The 22134-nt window shown below is 40.1% G+C and overlaps 1 pseudogene across 1 annotated transcript; it reads left to right on the top strand.

Annotated features, from left to right (window-relative positions):
- The first annotated feature begins 12106 nt into the window (after positions 1-12106).
- LOC310729347 lies at positions 12107-21931 on the top strand (annotated as a pseudogene). Its single transcript, XR_014538389.1, has 5 exons — positions 12107-12204; positions 17922-20044; positions 21366-21443; positions 21488-21618; positions 21902-21931. The product of XR_014538389.1 is annotated as an uncharacterized misc_RNA (transcript).
- The last annotated feature ends 203 nt before the right edge of the window (positions 21932-22134 follow it).

Genomic DNA, 22134 nt, shown 5'->3' with positions numbered 1-22134 from the left:
GATCATGTAATCAAAAAGATTAAAAATACAGTAATGAGTCTGGTTTGAAAATGTAATAAGTAGAAAGTACAGATATTTAGTAAAAAATGGAATGATTAAAAGTTAAAAGTTGTCTGAATAATAAATAGTGACGTAAAATAATGATACCAGAAGAATCTACTAGAATCTAAGTATTTAAACTTAGATTCTAGTATAATATTTTAATCAACCTTATCTAGCGTGTGTTATAATCAAACTAATATTAATCCAACAAAATTAACCTAATAATCAATGTAGAACTTATTAGATACAATAGAAGTAGTTTGATAAAACCTATTTAGCCTATATGTTAATCAAGCCTCTATTTACACTAAGTATAAGTGAAATAGTAATAATAAGGCATTTATGTGTGTGAGTAGAATAGAGTCTGACTGATGTTATAAGTGTGTTGAATAGACAAAGAACAAAGACAGCATTGAGGGAGTTTAAGCATGTTTATTGGGATAAAAAAGCTTGTGGGCTTCTGCAGCTGCAGAAGACATGAAGGAGTATTTTGGCTCAGAGTCAGGCGAGGGCATAGGAGCACGGTAACCTGGCAAAGCGACTGGAGAAGTAGGAGAATAATCAGTGGGAGACCAGCATGAGGGATAGGGAGAAAACTGTGGTATTGTTTCAGGGAAGCAGGTGCCATCGCCTAAGTTGTCATCATAAGTTTGGGTCTGTTGATTGAAGGTAGCAGAGAGGTCAGGTGAGGTCTGTGTGCCCATGTCACGCGTAGAGGTGCTCTGCACGATGCGAGGAGGCAGACAGGGATTCTCTTGAACAGTTGGGCTAGAGAGCTGTTCGATAAATCGAGCAATCTCAGTAGCAAGTGAGGAGAGCTGAAATTGGCGGTATTGTCTGCGTAGACCACTCTTAGCAAATGTTCCAGAACGTCTGCGTGATGGAGCTGAGTAAAAGAGACCAACAGAGATAAGATGTTAAACAGGGTAAAATCACGGCGACAAAAGCATAAACTGCTAGGTGCAGGCAAGAGTAACACACATTCAAGAGAAGATTCTACACACTATGTAACAATCAGTTCAGAATGCACAAATAAAGTATAACCTGGGCACTTGCAATTATCAGATTAGAGTAACATAGTCAAGCACATGTAAACAGATAATCTAATACACTGATATAGCTAAAATTCAATAAAATTGGATAGCAAGTAGCATTATAAAAGGATGAAAGCATAACACTTAACCATTGCAGATGCAGGGAGAAAAGGCTGCAAAAATGGTTGTTCACACTTGAAAGACTGAAGCAACGTATGGTTGGATTTAGAGAAAATAAAGGCTTTATACTCACTCATTTTTTAAAATATAAAACCAGACAAAGGCCGAAAATAAGGGGAATGGAAAAAAAGCAGGAACTCCAAATATGGTATTATATGGGATGAATGAACACCAAGGCCAAAGATAAGGGGAATTAAAAAAAAAGGCAAAGTCAGAAAATAAGGGAAATTACTCAAGATGAAGAAATAAGAAAAAAAAAACAGAAAGATACGGTGTCTACAGGGTATAAATACGAGCGCGAGCAGACAGTAGGTGTGCTTCATCATTTTGGCGTGCGCTATCATTTTTTATGTGCTGTTCATTTTGACGTGAAGTACCCACTTTCTATTGAGCTCATTGGAACGTGCATGGAATAAAGAAGTTTTGCTTTTACTCATCCAAGACTGAGGATCCTTTATTGGCGGTTTGTGTCTATTATATTTGCGTTTTTCTAGAATTGGCTGGGCATTATTGGGAATCCTCCGAGCAAAGAATCCACCCTCGATGTGTCGCCTCAGAGACGGGCTCTGAGTTCCGAACTCTCCTCTGGTAAAAAATCACTGAGTTAATTTTTGTTGATTACATTTTTGTTTTTGATCCATTCAGTGACATAAGTGAGCCTTTATGAACATGAAACCTTCAATAGAGAGGTAAAATCCAGGGAGTTCTAGGAGACTTTTTTAGTGAAGAAGACTGCAACTGGTTTGTTGAAGTGTAAGTTGCAACATGACAATTATCATGTGCAATAATGTACACGACTTCCTTGTGTCCTGTACATACTAGTTGGGCTCAATACATCATGTATTTAATGTCTCTTTTCTTGAGTTTGATTTACTACTTATTGTCTGTATTATTTTAGTTGAAGACACAAATGTTTACAGACGCACGACACTATCTGTGATAAACACAGAGTGGCAGAAAGTGCACAGCACAAACACACAGGGCCACATTTCTGAAATAGACATGACAGAGGAAAGACTTAGTGATGAATTAATAAAGCTAAAGGTATGCACCAGCTCAGTATGAATCTCTGTAGCCTCTTATAATTTGCAGTTTAATACTAATGGTGATGTGTGACCAGTGAGGAAAACAATGGATAAACAACCATCGCTATGCAGCCATCACTTTAAATCATTTGCTGCGTTCATGTCATACTTAAAACTAACCCGCAATGAACTAGTTTCACATTGTAATGGTAATTTCAACATATTTGTGCTTTGCCAGGTTGCAAACATTCGAAAACTTTGCAAGGCCTGTGGAGTTGGCATTAAAGGATCAAAGATTGATCTTCTATCCAGATTGAGAGAAGAAATGCAAAACAGAACTGCATACAACAAGATATTTTAAACAGTTTGGGGAATGTCTGCTATATAGTGTGCTCTGTGAGTTCAAATGTACATGTTCTGAAAGTTATTACCTTTTGTTTACTAAACAAACTATACTCCTCTTTGTCAGATGGATGGGCAGCCATTTTATGCCCCTGTGTGGTTTACAGTGTAAAAGTTCTCATCCCTGCCAAAAGTCCTAGAAACTTTACTGCCTTGAACTTTATTCTCATAAAACACATGCCAAACATTTGTATTTATGATTTACCCAGAGGACTTAATAACCAATGCCAACATAAGGAGACTGGAAGCAATGCCATCTGAACCATTTGAGAGGCAAAAGATTCTGGTCCCTGGAAAATGTGCTTTGCTGCAGCTTTTATTTTATCAACACGGTACTTTGGCCCCTACTTCACCTAGAGAGGAGAATGGAGTGGTTTGATCCAATCAATCGGCTGGTCAAAGCATGCCCTAAGAAGACTCTTAGATAACTGAAGATCTAATAATTCTCAGACCAACAGGCCGGCATTGGCTAAGGGTCAATTAAGTGATTTGAGCAACATGTTGCTTACTTTGTTTGAGTATATCATCATATCCCTGATGCATAATCTGCTAGAGATCCGCAGTGCTGTGCATCCCTCTCTTTTGGGCTCTTAGATGGGTGCGGAGTAGAGATGATAAAACTGAAAACTCAAATCCTGGCTACAAAACATATCTCAAAACAGCGTGTCTTGGCATCAGGAAGCACGTGTTCCTGTGTTAAGTAACCAACATTCATTGTCATTTAAGCCTCTTCTCCAGATCTTCTAATCACCAAGCTTTCAACTCTTGCAATACAAAAGGGTATTGCATGAATAGCAGGAACAGTAAAAGATGTGAAAAAATGTTACAAATTTTTGTGTAATGCTGTAAAAAGGCCAATGCTGAAAACTTGCTAAATGGCAACATGTTTGCTAGACATATATAAAGACATTTCCTCATCCAACTTTGTGGGGTAATTCATACCAGACAATTATAGATGATGTGGAATAAAAGCAAGTGTCACGGATAGACCAGGAGTCAGAAACTGGGTGTAATACAGAATGTCTTTATTTGTCTTGGACAGGCATGGAAAACCTGGGGCAAGAGGATGGTCGGGTGCCAGCAGTGAACATTGCGGAACTTGCTGCAAACTGCCACTGGGTGGAACACCCTTGAAGCCAGGAAAGGCCCTCGGCGGAAGTCTGGGGCGGAGCGATGCCCTCGGCGGAGATCGACGCCCTCTGCGTAGGTCTGAGATGGGGCTGCAACCTCGGGACTATGGAGTGCGGCGTCGCCCTCGGCGGGACTCTGGAGCACAGCGGCGCCCTTGGCGGGACTCTGGAGCGTGGTGGTGGAACACCCCCAGTGAAACTCAAGAACTGAGCGCCACCCCCAGCAAGGAACAATGGCTGGGCAATGCTCCCAGTGGGACTTGGAGACTGGGTGATGTACTAAGTGGGGCTTGGAGACTGGGGATTTGGTAGGCTGCGGGGACTGCCAAACTGGAAACCCGGCTCCTGTCGAAAACCAGGATAGCCTGAGCATAAGGTACTCTGGCGCCCCAGATATCTGCAGTCCAGTCCTGGGCCTTCCCAGAGCGGTGGAGCGGTTGGCACCCCTCACACACACCCATCACACACACCCATCACACACACTCTTCACTCTTACAATCAGGAAAGAGGTTCCGAAGCATTCGGGCCTCACATCCAGACTGTGCAACAGTTTTTTCGCTCAAGCCATCAGACTCCTCAACACACAGAGAAGACTCTTGAACTGAACTGTATAAAACTCACACACACTCAATCAACTGTGTGTTACTGAACTGTTAGAAGCTACTGTTACTGTTTCAGCACCACCCATATTATAATGATATTATGCTGTTTACAAGCTGTTCTGCATCTCTTGATTGCTGCTCTTGCTGTTTGTGCACAACTTTGTTTATGTTTACAAATACACTCATTGTACATTGCACATTATACTGTATCACATAATATACAGTAGGTTTACTGGTCGGTGCTATTTCGTGTTTTGTGTATCTGTCCCACACTGTCTTGTATTGTCTGGCTTTTTGTCTGCACTTTTTTGTCTGACATTAAAAGCTTCTTGACTTGACTAAATTTATTTGAATTTTTAATATCACAACGGCCCTTTTGCTGGGAAAATTCCCACCAAAGTGTAGGATTTTTTTTTTCTTATCCCTTGTTATCAGTTCCTTTCGGAAAAAGCATGGCAAATCCCTTTCAGTTATGATTTTTTTTTCTTTTCATATCTTCATGCAATTAATCTTCATATACTGTATTATTAATGTGTTCTTATGTCATACATTTATCAAGCTTTGTCATGGAAATCCAGCAAAGATTTATAGATTGATTGATAGACTGAAAGGCCACACAAAACGGGTACAATTGTGCTTCAAGATTTTGATGTTGCAATCGACTTCCTTGCCCCCACATGCAGGCGCTTTAACAGCATTGTGTGTATGGACAGATCAGCCAAGAGGCTCACTTTCTGTGGTTTCAATATTCTCTTTTCTTTCATGATGTTATAATATGCTGAATGCCGCAAATGTAAATGCAAAGGTTGCAGGGGTTCTACCCCACTGATGACAACTGTCAGGCTGGAAGAAGCATGTAATATTTCATGCAATGTGTTGCTCATGTTTCAACTTGCAACTTTTATTTCTTAGATTTTATTTGTTTGGATGCTTAGGTTTTTTTTTTTTACTATTACATGCTTCAAGTAGAAAATGCTGCACTTATGGATTTAGTTTTTCATTAGGTTGTTAACTATATGGTCAATAAAGTGATCCTAATGTTTAAAGTTTTCAGAGTCATCATTCTAGGTTAACACATTTTATCTTAATTTTCTGGTTAATATGTTTGATTTTATATATCATTTAATACAATCTTCAAATGTCAGTTAAATATAAGTAATTACCTATAAATCTCTGGCTGTATGTTGAGTTATTTTTAGAGGACAGTAAATATGTACTGCTACACAAGCTGCACATTGACTAAAATATATCTGAGTTCCATTTCTATAGTGTCCCTTGAGAACATTCAATAAAATGGTTGGTGAAATGTGTGTTGAATTCCCATTTGTGTGATACTGTATATAGGATAACAATGAAACATCAAAATAATTTGAGTTGTACAATTATACATGATGATTCTTTTGATGTGTTGTATACTGTTGTCATGATATTGTCAGGCGAAAGAACGTGCCGTAAACCGAAGTGAAATCCACAAGGCTTTTTAATGAGAAATAACAAGGCAAAGCACGAAACTAGAAACCGTAATGAAACCCCAGGTTTGCTAAACCAGGTGAGAGCTGTGATCAAGCAGATGCAAAACAAAACCACATAGAGTCACGTAGCCAACTTAAAAATACTGAGTAGCTTGGGACAGTGTTCTGTTGCCTAAGCTGTAGAACGGACAATGAGTTGGTGGAGGAACAGGGGTTATATAGGAGTGATAGGTGAAGGTGTGGCTGGTGGATCCCTGACAGATATGTACTGTACCCTATATTTTATACAAATTTTATTTACTTGACATAAATGTTGTTGTTATATCAACATAGTAAAAATCACTAAATAATAATAATAATTACCAGAGGTGGGAAGTAATGCAGTACAAATTCTTTGTTACTGTACTTAAGTAGATCATATCTTTACTTTGACTAATTACATTTCACTCATTGCAGAGGGGTCAGTGATGTAAACATGACTGAGAACAGAGACTTTTCTGATCACCTGATCATCATCATCTTTTTTCTTTGTTTTCTACAGTATATTTACTTTATTTAAGGTATATTTATTGTGGTAGAATCATATTCAATTTCCACTTCAATCACAAAATTCATGGCTCTTACTGATTATTAGATATCTAAATCTACACATGGAGGTAGATCATTCTCTTATTTGTATCCAAAGTAATGGAATATTCTTTCAAGAATTAAAAATTCTGTCACACTCTCTGAGTTTTAGTCCAAATTACTGACATCACCCATGTCCTAGCAATCAGGGAAGCGGTTTAGAAGCAATCAGGCCGTCACATCCAGACTATGCAAAAATTTTTTTCCCCCAAGCCATTGTTGCTATTGCTGTTTTGCACAAACTTTTGTGTTTACATTTTATGTTCACAGTTTCCCCCCGCTTTCCCGTGGTTCGAACCTTGTGTCCTGGCTTATCATATAATTGCATTTGCCATATAAATAATGAGTTTGGCTGATTTTTAAGGTCTCTCGTGAGAGCACGATAGACCAAAAGACTTATAAGGAAATGTTTTTATGGAGTTTTATGTTGAAATAATGACATTTATTAATATAATTATTAATTATAAAATGAAGTAAAACGTTAATACAGTACAGCGTATATCATACATTGACACAAGGGACAAAGAACATGCAGTGTTGTTTACGAAAGTGTGATGCGGGGATGCTGAAAATATATATAGTGACACTTCAACCAATAAACAAACAGAGAAACTAGGCATAGGCTACGCTACTACAGAACTGTATACTGTACAGTACATGTACTAACTATAATTGTGATAAAGTGCACTGTATTTCTACAAATTACACAAAATTCATCTCGATATCAGTGTTGGGGGAAAGTTACTTTTAAAAGTAATGCATTACAATATTGAGTTACTCCCCAAAAAAGTAACAAATTTCATTACTTAGTTACTTTTTATGGAAAGTAATGAGTTACGTTACTTTTGCGTTACTTTTGCGTTACTTTTTCTTACCTGGCCAAGGCTTGATCTCTTTCAGGCCTTACAGGTGTAACAGGTGAGAAGTTCTTGTACTAGTGTTTAATGCAGTAATGCATGATACCAGTGTAATATAGATAATTGCTATTAAGAAATAAGTTATATTAGGGCAAAAGACATGTCTTAAACATTTAAAACGTTTATTAACTTCTTAAAAAACAATAAGATGATACTAGAGAACAAACAACATCACCCATTAAACATAAATCTGTCAGCTTTAAAATAAAACAAATTTCACATGGCCAAAACAAATGTATGATGATTCCAATAGATCAAAACTCTTGTTTCTATAAAGTGTCCTCAAAACAAAATTTGTTTTATGAAAAAAAAAAAAGTCTAGATCACTTCTGCAATGCAAAATAAGAATTCATTCATTCATTCATTTTCTCCCGCTTATCCGTAATTCGGGTCGAGCAGGCTTTACCCCGCCTTCGACTGCTGCCCAATCCTCACAGCACCGTCCCTTACGGTCCCTCCTGCAGGTGGTGAGCCCACGGGAAGAAAATAAGAATTGTCTTAATGTAATGTTACAGAATTATCTTAATATTGATTTCACAGTTTCATCTAGGTTTTATTTTTAAAGTAACGATTGTAGCGCAGCAGGAGTAGTTTCTCAAAACGCTGGTCTGTACAACGGTTTCTTTTTGGGGGAGATGAGACTTCCAATACTTAACAGCCTCTCAACCGACGCACTGGAATGTGTTGCTGTGTTGGCTTTTAAGAAGATCTTAAAAATCCTGGGGAAATCATGTAAATTTCCCATATCAGCTGATTTCAGGTATTCACAAATCTCCATGTGCAAAGTAATTGCTTGTTCGTCATATGTATTCTCCTCTTCAGCAAATGCGAAGAAGTCATTTTCATGATCTTTGCTTTCAGGAGACTGCAGTGGTTCTTTCTGTAGTATCTCAATAGTGAGAGCACAACACTGTGCTGCCAGAATTATCTTGATGTTGTCTTTTCTTGTTTCATCCCTCAGCCACCGCATCTTGAATTTTGGCAGGGTTACCGCACCAAGCAAAGCTTCGTCACTGTCAAAGATGGAGCTAAACCGTGTCTTGATAGACTGCAAGAGAATTTTTGATTTTCACAGTATATAAACTACTAGACATGCATTCATACCAGAATAACTACACAGTTACTGAACCAAACTAAATAAACACTGAACTGATTAGAACTGAATAATGACCATTTACCATTTTCTTTTTAGAGCTGCTTTACAGCAAATTGAATTTTCTTTGCATCACTGAATCATTATTTTTCTGTTATCCCTGTAAAGCAGTTTTGAGACAATCTATATCGTATAAAGTGTTAAAGAAATTTAAACTAAATAAAACTAAAATCATAATAATAATAATAATATTAATAAGAAAATATTGAAAATTGCATACCTGAGCTATGAGGTCTAGGAGGTCAGCCATCAATAGGAGAGAGGCCATCTTTCAGTGCCAAGATTTTGGCCAGGATTTCAAGGGTAGGTTGAAGGGTGCCATAGAAACAATCATCTTCACCTTGAAGTATATCCAATGCCATACAGACTGGCTTCAGAGCCTTGCAGTATTCTTTAAGGAACTGATACTCTCTCTCCGTAATGCATCTGATGTCCAGGCGAGTGCAAAGTTGATTGAGGTCCACTAAGGGCATGTCTAAGGGTGTGGGATGCACTCCGCTGATGTGGTGGGAGGACATACCTTTCGCTGTCATCTCGTAAAACTTGCAATTCCGTAAATATGACCTCGTCCTTGTCTACATCATTCTCTGCTTCATCATCAGCATGAAACATTCTGAAGGCTTACAAAGTTTGCGCCATAATTAGTGACCGTTGCAGTTATCTTCCCACAAAGAGCAAATGAGCTGTAAATTTGCTTTATCTCCGCTGCGATGGCATCGTACATGTGTGGCGATTGCAGCTTTTTGCCGATGCAGAGTAACAGGATCAATCCAGTGTACAGTAATGCCCAAAAACCTTTAATTCTGAGAAAGCAGTCCATAGATCTGCAGTGGTGGAAACATATTCCAAGTCGGCAAAAGTTTTCTTTAGTTCTGTCTCCATTTCCATATATGCCTTTTTAAAGGTTTTGTGATCGGGCAGCACGCCCCCTGGCCTTTTCCCTGTCACGGAGATTTTGCCGATAATATTAGGAAATGTGGGCATCTCTGCCATCTCTGCTTCTGACTAGCTTCTGTTCCCATGGCTCACACGTCTAAATGCGCGATTCTACGTGATTACGTTCATTTTAATTCAGTATTTTTTTTTTTATGCAAAATAATTTAACTGAAAAGTAACTCGCATTACTTTAAAAAAAAAGTAACTCAGATATTAATGTGTAAATTTATAAAGTAAAGCAATACTTTACTCGTTACTCCAGAAAAGTAATATTATTATGTAACGCACGTTACTTGTAACACATTACCCCCAACGCTGCTCGCTATATTCTTGCAAATGTTTTCTGTGTGTGTCTAAAGTGTGTGGGAGGATGATTTACAGCTTAAACAATAAAAAATTATGTTTGGGGTGGCGTCCGTTTATCGCTTCTTGACTTGACTTGACTACCTTGCATCAGCCTGCTACAGCCTACCTCAGAGGATGATTTCCTTCTAGGGTGCTTTCTTTTGCCACAGACATTAATAAAAGAAACTTCCATGCTGCTTGCAAGACACCATTTTAACTTGCCTACATCATATTGGTCATGGAATAGACAACTTAGCATTAACTTAATAAAACATGATTTAGCACACAGTGCAACACAAAAAGTGGACTTTCAATCCTACACACACACACACACACACACACACACACACACACACACACACACACACACACAAACACATACACACACACACACACACACACACACACACACACACACACACACACACACACACACACAAACAAACAATATTATAGCAATCAGATGGCTAATTTGCATGCTACCGTGAAGCAACTGCAAGCTAAAGTGGATAATCTGGAAAACCAGGGTCGCCGTAAAAACATGAGGATTGTTGGGCTTCACATCTTGAGAAAACCTCTTGCTGTTTTGAGTGTGTATGCCCCAAATGAGGACAGCCCTGACTTTATATCAAAGATGGTCCTATTGTTTAATCACAAGTGTAATGGCCTGGGGATTATGGCTGGGGACTTTAATTGTGTCATGGATAGTAGGTAAGACAGATCATCTTTCACAAGATCATCTGCCCGTTCTTCACGAACTCTGCAAAATATGTGTCACGCTTCAGGCTTAGTGGACAAATGGAGAGAGCTGCACTAAGGGGTCAAGGATTTTACATTTTATTCTTGTCCCCATAATTTTTATTCCAGATTAGACTATCTATTCTTGCCTTCCAGATTTGTTAATTGTGTGAGATCCTGTGAAATCGGTCCAGTGGTTCTTTCAGACCATAGCCCAGTGTATTTAGATTTATCAGGATTTTCAACCCCAAAATCTTATTACTGGAAATTTAATAGTTCTCTCCTTAATGACAACACTTTCTGCCAGTTTCTTGAAGAAAAAATATCCCAGTACTGGCAGGATAACGAATTCTGTCCAGTGAACAGCACCACCAAATGGGATGCGGCTAAGGCCACCTTAAGGGGCCACAATATCTCTTTTACCACATGGATTAAAAAACTAAAGGCAGAGAACAGGAAAACATTAGAGGAGGAGGTTAAAAGATTGGAATTGATTCATAAACCTTCACCCACGTAAAAAAAAACTGGAATCTTCTAATTGGTGCCAGGTCTAAACTAAACGTAAACTATTCGGAAGAATGTAAAAAAGTTAGTGATGTTCAGCAGGCAAAGGTTTTATAAGTATGGGAATAAACTCAGTGATCTCTTGGCATATCAATTAAAATGTGAACAGGCTAAAAGGTCCATTAGTGCCATTGAAACCACTGAGGGAGTAGTTTCACATTATCCTGCTGTAATAAACTCCAGTTTTAAAGATTTTTATTAGAATCTGTACACCTTCCAAGACCCTACCACTTTTTTGGATAGGATAACCCTACGCTTATTCTCAGACGAGGACCAGGCCTTTCTCAATACCCCTCTGACATAAGGTGAAATCTTTGCCGCTATTTAGTCTATGCCTAGTGGGAGGGCACCAGGGTTGGATGGCTTCCCTCCGGAATTTTACAAAATATTTTGGCATGTGCTGTCCCCTATTTTCATGCCAGTAGTTGATAACCTTTTGGAAAACAGTCTTACTCCAGATTCCTGGAGGACTGCTTCTATTAGCTTGATCCTCAAAAAAGGAAAGAACCCATTAGACTGTGCAATAGTTCTTTATGAATGAGCAAGCATTGAGCGGCCTACTTAAAGATTATTAGTTTACCGTTATATCCTCTGACTAAGATTCGAACTGGCCAATGTGCCTCCGTGAGCAGGTATAGTTAGCCGAGCGACTCCAGCACCATAATAAATGATTAGTTGAAAAGACGGAATGCTTAGAATAATCTATTACAATTAAAGAAGAAGTACAAACAATAAGGTGATCAGCTTGAATTAGAGATATTTAAGTTAAATCTTTATTATAAATTGGAGTCAGATTAGAGGTTAAAATTGGATTAATGTAACAAAGTGCAATCTATTCGTGTGAGAAGGATTAACACGCAGCATACCTTCACCCACAACAGAGGATTCCGTCATTGGGCCATTGGGTGGGCACCCTACAAATTGGTGACCCCGACGTGATCTCCCAGTCTCAGGCCAGTAAAGTCTTTCGGCGTGACATTTCAGATTCAACAGATCATGAGGTTTGAGTGTCTCCTTCTCCATCTTCAACTGATCTGGTAAGTTCATTTTGTTTATCTTTTGTTAAGAAAGTCTTAAGGGGAAAGGAAAGAAGCACCCCATATAGACACATTTATAGAACGTCGACATACCCAGGTGATAGACCGGAGACCGTAGAAATCCGGTATAATTTAAGAGTATTAACACAGCATGGATTATCAGGGCGAGAATATGATGAGTGGAGACAAGGGAGTAATGGAGGCTGTTGCCGTACGGATTAAGAATGCGCTTGTGCGTTTACACAACAAAAGAGTGGATCTAGAATGGAATAATGATAAACGTTTAGTGTGGTACTCCACAGTGGGGCAAAAACTCAAGTCGAAAAAACAGTATCAAAAGACTTTGACTGTGATTCTTTATTTGCTCCATAAGAACAACAAAAAGATTATGGAACAGAACATGCGCTCCATTGCAAGCATTAAAGAGCTTGAGAAAGCGTGATTGGATGAGTTGAAGCAACTTTAAGCGCAGGTTGAAGCATCTGCGTACGATAAGCAAACCTGGGCAAGACAGGGCACCGTAATGGAAACAAAAATCAAGAGGCTTTAAAACAAGCTTCGGTTAGATAAAGAATATACCACAGTGCTGGAAGGCTGCTGTAATTCTGCTGGGCTTCCAATAGCTGCGCTTAGATCAGCCGCGATAAATGCTAACCTCGAAAGCGACATTCACAGCGATAGTGATGAGAATGATGTTATGGGTGCAGTAGCCGAGCCCTAAAAATAAGCCAGACAGTGCGCAATTATTCCCCAGAACCGATGAACAACTAGTATAATCATCTACTTAATAACACAGAGTTAAGACACCGCAGCCCAGTAATGTCCCGAACTAGATCTGGAAGTGTTCTCCAAAAAACGCTCAAAGTAGCGGTGCTGAAAAAACTGACAAATGCGGATGACGAAGTTACTACTATTAGCCGCCCGTTAACTTGTGAAGAATGTAACAAGCATAAAGAAGTTGTGGGCATAATGCCACAGAAAGGCCCTTTCCAACCCTACTGGGACAACTTAATGCTGCAGGCATCGGTATCAAATTTAGAGGTAAGGGATGTGTGGCAGGTAGCCCTCCTCACTATGCCTGAAGAGCTGAAATCGAAAATGCCTTCCGAGTTAAGATCTGGAGAAATCATAGTTAAACAGGAAGGTGAAGAAAAGAATGATGTGTATAAGAGGTTAAAGGAAGCGTTATTAGAGCTAAGGGGTCAGCACAAGCTGAAGGGAATAGAATCCTAGAAATAAAACAGGCTAACAAAGAGCCATTTGAAACATTTGCAGAACGCCTATGGGTGACATTTAAAGAACATTCGGGACTGGAAGATGCTCAGCGCGATCAGAAAGTTTTAATACAACTTCTGAAAAACAATGCAAGCCCTCACATTCAGCAGGCCTTAATCCATGGTGCTAAACCACCAGAAAATACCTTAAAATACTGGTGGAGTGGGCTTCCAAAATTGAATGCAGAATTAAACTAAATAAAACACGCTTCACATGTCTCTAATGTGGCTCGTTCTTGTCAATTTCTTCTCTACAACATCCGAAGGATTCAACCATTTCTGTTCACACAGGCTGCCCAGGTGCTTGTTCAGTCTCTTGTCATTTCAAGACTCGACTACTGCAGCCCTCTGCTGGCAGGTCTTCCCCTGAATGCTATTTGTCCACTGCAAATGATCCAAAATGCAGCTGCACGGCTTGTGTTCAATCAGCCCAAGTTCTCCCACACCACCCCACTGCTGCGCTCCCTTCACTGGCTTCCAGTAGCTGCAAATATTAGATTCAAAACACTGATGCTTGCCTACAAGGCCAAAAATGAACCAGCGCCATCTTACCTCAGTGACCTCATCACCATGCTGTCTGAGATCCTCCAGCACTGCTCGACTGGTACCACCTTCTCTCAGAATGAGAGGCAAGTACACTTCAAGGCTCTTCTCTGTTCTGGCACCGAGGTGGTGGAATGAACTTCACCTAGATGTCCGTACAGCGGAGTCCCTGACTATCTTCAAGCGTTGACTTAAGACCTACCTCTTCCTGAAACACTTAAATTAGCACTTTCCAAGTTTGTTGAATTAAAGAGTTATATTTATTTTAAGTTTGTAATCTGGCGTACCAGTGTAGATTTATTCATTACTAGAGACTCAAAGCACTTTTGTACGTCGCTCTGGATAAGGGCGTCTGCTAAATGCCGCAAATGTAAATGTAATGAAGGTAGACAAGATAAGCAAATTGAGCAAAAAACAAAATTCCAGTCACACTGTACTTTTTGCTAGAAAAATAATCATACATCATCATTCCCCCTCTAAAGCAGACAATGGAATACTGAAGCAATTTCATTATAAAACAAACGGAAAACAAAACAAAACAAAGGGAAGAGCAGACACAAAATCAATATAGTCCATACAGCAATCTACAGCTAGAACTCGCGAACCTGTTAGCAAAATATAACAATCCCCGATAGGGATGTGTGGCCTCCGTTGAAATAGGGAGCGTTATCAAAAGCGGCAATCGAATCAAAATAAGAGCTAGTCTTGGAGGCCGGCTAGCTAATATCCTTGTTGATTCCGGTGCTGCATGCTCCTGCACAAATATTCCTTTACTGCTCAGCACACACCAAATTCAGATCAAAGGCATAGGGGACACTGTAATGACAGCAACCAAAACACAGCCAGTACAGCTGGACTTAGGCGTGGCAGTGTTACAAGAGTCATTTTGGTATTTACCAGACAACAGTGATGGTACTGTGTTAGGAATGGACATCATGCAAAAACATGACTTTGTAATTCGCTGTTTTGAAAAACAAATTGAACTGCAAACTAACAGAACAGCCAAAAATCGTTTACCACAAGGCAACCTTAGCATCATGTCCATGCATAACACTTATCCTGTCCATTAGCATTTCATCGACAAACATAATAATGTTTGGGCTAATCATGAACACGACTGCGGTCTCATTGATTTTGGAGTTTGCATTGAGGGAGATCCACCTCCCCCACAAAGGCAATATCGTATCAAGTCAGAGGCAGAAGCTGCCGTGCATAAGATTGTAAAACAACTTAGACTGCGGTGCAGTTCTACTACCAACTCTCCGTGCTTACCAGTGCCAGAACGGAAAATGGCGACTTTGCATTCATTACCAGCGTCTCAATAAAGTTTTGCCTAAAGCAGCACAGATTGTGGTAAACCCAGCTACTATTTTATCTCAAGTATCAACAAATGCCTCGTGGTTTACAGTGCTCAACATTAAAAACGGGTTCTGGTCCATTAAAGTCAAACACAAAGATCAGTGAAAATTGTGAAGCATTTACTATCAATCAAATGCAATATACATGGGTACGAATGCCCCAAGGCCTTCACAACAGCCCAGCAATTTTTCACAGAGCTGTGGCGGATACGCTCAGTCCTTTACTAGGGACTGGCGAAGTCGTTCACTATGTAGATGACATACTGATCGCCACAGAGGGATCATTTGAGCATCACTTACAATTGGTTGATACAGTACTGAGGGTGATGGGCAAATCAGGATTTAAAATTAACAAAGGGAAAGTAAACTATTTAGGATACACGCTTACTCAGAGTCACTGAGCATGATGACAAAAAGAAGTGCATTTCTGAACTGCCCTGACTTCATACTTTAAATGCCTTGCAAAAGGTATTAGGAACAGCTAATTATTTGCGAGACTTCATTCCAGATTTTGCTAATATGTCTGCACCATTACACTTACTGGTGAAAGGTAAAACAAAACCAAATGATGTGATTGAATGGGATAGTGAGCACGATCAGGCTTTTTCAAATTTAAAACAACGTTTATGTTCAGCGCCTGCTCTGGGCTTGCCCAACCCATCATAACCGTTTCACATTCAAGTCGAGACACACAATGTTACACTAAGTGGATGGAGTGCTAGCTCAGGAACATAGAGGAAAATTACGTCCGATCGGATATTACAGCAGGAAAAAATCATTGGTAGAACAGGCTTTTGACACATGTACACAGCATGTACTTGCAGTGCATTGGATGATATCAGAAACAGAACCCATCATTGGTTTCCAGGAGTTTCCTGGAGTTTCCTCCCAACGATTAGCAAGGTGGCTAGCAGATATACAAGCTCAGGAAATTACAATGAAGAATACCCGAATTCTCCCACATCTGCTTGGAGATGGTGAAGGGCATCCACATACATGCCAGCCAGAAAAAGAAACAAAAAGTCTTGTGCATGACCAACCTCTGCCAGGGGAATTTTTAGTTTATGTTGATGGTTCTCATTTTCAACAAGATGGCCAATTCTTTACGGGTTGTGCAGTGTGGGCTCCTCACCTCTCTAACTCAGATACCAAACAACAGATATTGTTCAAATTACCATCAAACATGTCTGCACAAAAAGCTGAACTCATTGCTTTATTGAAAGCAATCAAAGCACACACAGGGGCACTCTGCGTGTATACCGATAGCCGCTACGCATTTGGTGTTGTCAATGATTTAATGGCTCAATGGCAACTCAGAAAATTCCTTACATCTGCACGAACGCAGATAAAACATTTTAACATCATAACAAAAATATAGCAAGTCATACATGCGCATGATACCCCATTTCCGTTGTCAAAGTACGAGCCCACATCACCAAGCATCTTAACGAACATGAGCAAAACAACAACATCGTTGACCAACTGGCTAAATTAGCTGCAGTAGAAGGCAACAGTTGGCAGGGCAACGAGCCATCTGATTCTACCGTGAGTGCAATATAGGTTTCTCCTATAGATCTCAAACAGTACCAAAAAGACTTGTGGGTCCCTGACGGAGATCTCATACCGCATTTAAAGCATGATCAAATGGTTAATGTTATTGAAGGTATTGTACTGAGAAAATTTGTCATTCCTGAAGCCCTACAAAAACCAGTAATCAAGATGTATCATAAGTATGCTCACGTATCACCAGCAAAGACATGGCAAGGAATGACAGCAGATATTGAGAGATTCCCACTCGCAATAACACAGCGAACACAGTGGCATGTGTGATAGCGAACTAAATCATCCCTCTCTGGGGGGGCACCGATTCAAATTGAATCTGACCAAGGTACTCACTTTACCAGACAAGTCATGAGAAACATGTGCAAAATGCTAAACATTAAGCAAAAGTTCCATATCCCATACCGCCCACAAAGTTCTGGAATGGTTGAACGTGTCACCATTAAAGAAAACATTGCCAAACAGGTTGCACAGCACCAGAACAAGTGGACTGAGGCTCTACCCACAGTTCTGACTGTATTGTGAGCAACACCATCAAAGGCAATGGGCATCAGCCCATATGAAATTATGAATGGAAGGGTGATAAAACTGCCTATTGATCCAGAGATTTCCCCAGCAGACTTGGGGCCCCTCATGCTTGCAACTCAGCAGACTATTTTAAAACAATTGCAAGAGCAATTGAAGGTGTTATATGCACACACTGCACTTAAACAACAACTGTCAGATCTGGCAAACGATGCACAATTCAATCCAAACTCTATAATCAAATTTGCAGAAGGAGATATTGTTAAGATTCGTGTCTTTGTTAAACAAAATGCATTTTCCCCAAGATGGCACGGGCCATATGAAATTAAAGCTGTTTGCAACAGCTGTGTGGCCGTGACCATCAGAGGAAAGATGAGATGGTATCACATGTTTCAATGCAAACCGTTCAAAGGTTAATTAAATTAACTGTGATATTTGTGTTATGTCTATTTTTCAGGACAGTAACAGCAATCCCATGGATGCCAGATGTCCAAACAGTGTCGGGTCCCACCAGCATTGAATTAGGAGAACGGGTTACACTCACACACACCCCAAAATGTGGGAGATGGGTATGGAAATATACTAAGGGGCCATCCAAATCGTACACTGCAATTTACATATAAAGATATAGTTACATGGCCTTCCGGTGTAGCACCGGATCCAAATTGTGCAATACAAATTTGCTGTAACACAGGTTCCACTCATCTTCCGGTCAGAAACATAACAGGATATACAGGTGCATCATTATCCTTACATAACATTACCGCCTGGTATAAACTTAAAAGGTATCCAGGATCAAACATTGGTGGTTTGTACACTATATATGAAAATGACAACCAGGGTCAAGATCCTAAAAAGTGTTACTCCACCAAGGATTTAGAACCAGCCCTCTACAGGTGCACACATAGCATAACTCACAATGCTACACATCTAAAATTCACAGAACTTCTGTTCAATCTGTCACACCCAACTACTGATAACAGATTAAAATCTTTTGTCTGGACAAGCCATAAGGAGGGTACATATTGTGTGGGAAAATGTGAGATAGACATGAACAATTTTACAAAACCTCAAAATTGTTCATGGATTATACATCATTGTTTTAATCTAACTACCTGGGGATATAAAAAACCTACACATTGTCCAAGATTACATCCTATCCCTCCTGGTGGTATAATCAAAGGGAACATTAACAAAACTTTGCTTTATGATGTTAACCTTGTAAAAACTCATGTAACATACAATATTTCTAATATCCTGTCTGCCTATGTAAAACATTGTAGTGACAATGATAAAACATATGCATGGTTACAGTCACGCATCGATGATTTAGTCTCTGATTATAAAAACAGACTTGCAGTTCAAATTCCACCTGTCCACACTAGACGAGACCTGTTGGAAATATAGCAGGCCTTTTTGGTTCAATTAATTCTATAGCCAACACTTATAAAATAACAGGACAATCGCAATTTTCAATGTGGTTGGCAAACCAGATGGCCACTGGTTTTCAACACATCACAAATAGTAATGAAAACATTATTAAAGCGGTTAGATCTGAAGCGCAAACGCTTCTCGCAATCAGCTATACAATTTTCAATCAGCCCCGTACCATCGAGCATGACTTAGCCTGCAGAACTTACGCACAAGATCTTTTTACTGTAGCACGACAGGAAATTTTAGATCTACGTCTCCATAAGACACCTAGGCATGTCTTTAATGATCTTATTGAAATTGTAGATTTGCATAGATGGCTTACCTCAGAAAAAATTCAAGATATCAATTATTCTGAACTTTTGTCAATGTTAATGATGTATACTGGCAATGAGTGTTCTGGCTGCATTGGGCTGCATTTTTGCTACTTTCCCTTTAATTCACCCAGATCAGGTATATTGAAATTCCACCACTATACGATCTATTGGCATCGTAGTAAAAGATTAAATCATTAAATGGGACCACCTTACCGGGTATATGACTTTGAGGGGCACTGAGATCCTATTTACAACTCGCACCTGTTGTCATGAAACATCTAGTTATATTATTTGTACTTGTAACACTTTACAACCATTTGCCTCTAATAATTCAAAAATTATTGATGTACAATCATTGCATGGTCATTCTGATGCTGTTCAGATTTCTCATTCACAGTGGTGTGTCATCAGTGAAATGAACTCATTTAGGTATGGAGGTCTGACCTGCACTGCAAATCACACCTTCTGCTTGGAGGTGACAGAGGATTTTTCTATGGGTCAGATAAATATCTTGAGGAGAGTTCCAATGGACATTGATGTATCCCCGTGGTGGGAGGACAACTTCTATGAACAAGGTACACAAACCTTGGTTGACACAATGGACTTGGTGCAGAATATGATTTTGCAGACTGAATATCATCTTAACCAAGCACAGGTGGAGACAAACCTGGCTAAGAGGACTGCAAATATCCTATCCAGCTTATCCACCCCCTCTGCACTGTCTACACCTGGTGGGATTGGGTAATTCGAGTGAATGCCATAAGCAGTTCCCTCATTTTTGTATTCACTTGGTTCCAGTGCTGCTACTTTCGACAGCGCATTCATTCCCTATGTATGTCGGTTTATTCTGCCGTAACCCTTAGTCCTTTGTAGGTACCATCTTTGCATTGACTATAATATCACTGAACCTTGGACAAAAATCACCATCCAATGATGGCCCCTCAGGGACTGCTCTTAATTTTTGCCCCAAGGAGCCAGGGGAGAAACTGTAAGGATGGTCAGATCTGTTCATGGTACCAGACCCCGAGAACTGCCATGCAACTTCATAAGGCCAGACCCCGAGAACTACCATGCAACAAAACAATAAACCTTCTAATCTGAGGGGAGGATCTCTTTGATCTGAGGAGAGTAAACCATTTCTTCAGCTGCCCAGTCACCCATCTTTAAACCCCCCCTTTTCCCTCTGGGGAGATGGCCGGGTCATGAAAAGGTGACTGAGAAGGTTCTGGAATTCAAGCTACTTTACTTGCATAATGTAATAATTACAATTTAGGAATGTATACATTTTACCTTCACATGTTTATTATCATTTTAAAGGTCTCAGTGGGTTGGAAATGTGATCTCAGTCTCATATCAGTAGAACAGACCCCAGGTTTGGGGAAATTCTGTCCTACTGACATAAGGGTTGCCCCGGAGAAGATCCTTACCAGGTGGTCTAGGTGACATTTCGTTTAAGGTCACATCCTGTCCCAAGAAAGGGTGTGCAAAGGTTTTATCACTTTAAATTTACAAGTGTTTACGATGGTTTGGGTTTTTAAGGAAATTTGGCGAAACACTCAGGCAAGCATTCAATAGTCAGAACTTCCCATACAGTCTCTGTGTGTCTCTATTGCCAGGTAGAGTGATTCTTTAACATTTCTTTAGTAAACTGCATTGCTAAATTATTTGGTTTAATGTTGATCATGTAATGTAACTTTCTTCTATTATTTGTTTTAGATGTGACATTTGTTTATTAATTATTGCCTGGCAATTAAGTGTACAATTCTTGATTAACAAGCAGAATTTTGAGTGTGTTCCTTCTTGCCCCACTTCATTCAAGGGGGGGATACACACAACCAATGTGTTGCTTAGGATGCTTAGCTTAGGAGCATGCTAAGTTGGCTCTCGAGGGAGTCAACTGTTAGCATTTTTAGCTGTGTGGCTATGCGCCCCAGAGAGCGCTCTTGTCTGAGAGCTCAGGTCTCCCTCGTGGCTCAGGTCCCGCTCTTGCCGAGCTCCGTGGAGCTCCGTATTTTTTCTCAGAGTAGGGATAATTTTTGAATGCTAGCGAGCCCAGGGACACCTTACAGCCTGCGCTGTTCGAGGAGCTACTGGAGGTAGTGACATGGGCCGTGTCCCAGTAAGCTGTATGAGCGTTTCCCGTGCCCCCTTAGCACAGCCTCCGCCCGAGGTCCTACCGTTTTTTCCCGACCTGCACCGAGGTGTCCAGGTCCTGGGAGACCCCATATGCGGTGCGTGCCTTTTTTCCACTCTCGCTATATGCAAATATTTTAAGGATTTAAGGAGTGCGGCTATGGGGAGATGCCCAGGGTTGAAGAGATGCTAGCTGGCTATCTCTCCCCAGGTGCTCCATCGTTGAAGTCTCCGGTATTGCCTACTAAGCTGTTGAAAGCCACTTTGGCTCTAGTAGGTATGGCTTACTGTTAGTGTTAAGACAGTTTTCACACTGTTTCACACACATTCCTTTGTCTGTTCAGTCTCTATAGGATATTTACGATGTTAGTATGTAAGGTTTACAGGGAGTCTTTATCTGGGCTCACACATCTCCGGCTAGTATATCCTCTGTCTAAACAGGAAACAACTTAAGGTCAGCTTTCTCTCCTCTGTGTGTATATATACGTGTCTGCTGCCTGCAATAAACTGAAGAAGAACATTTGCTGTGTGCGGTGTGATTCTTCCCTGAATTCAGAAAGGCCTACGGGCATCGCAGGTCGTATAGAAAACCTCTCCAAGAATTACATTTCATTTGGGCATGATAAACAGTTTTGGTGTCAGAAGCGAGATACTTTCCGGCAATATCCGAAGGGAGATCACGCATCAAGGTAAGTTTTAGGATACTTTCTTGTTTGCAGGGATTGTCCCGTTTGCCAGCCAATAGGGCTCCATGTGTGTCCGTGTCTTGGTTATGCATTAATTGTTTAA

Source organism: Silurus aristotelis (genome assembly GCF_946808225.1).
Source record: "Silurus aristotelis genome assembly, chromosome: 7".
Classification (NCBI taxonomy): domain Eukaryota; kingdom Metazoa; phylum Chordata; class Actinopteri; order Siluriformes; family Siluridae; genus Silurus; species Silurus aristotelis.
This window is presented reverse-complemented; position numbering and strand designations above follow the sequence as displayed.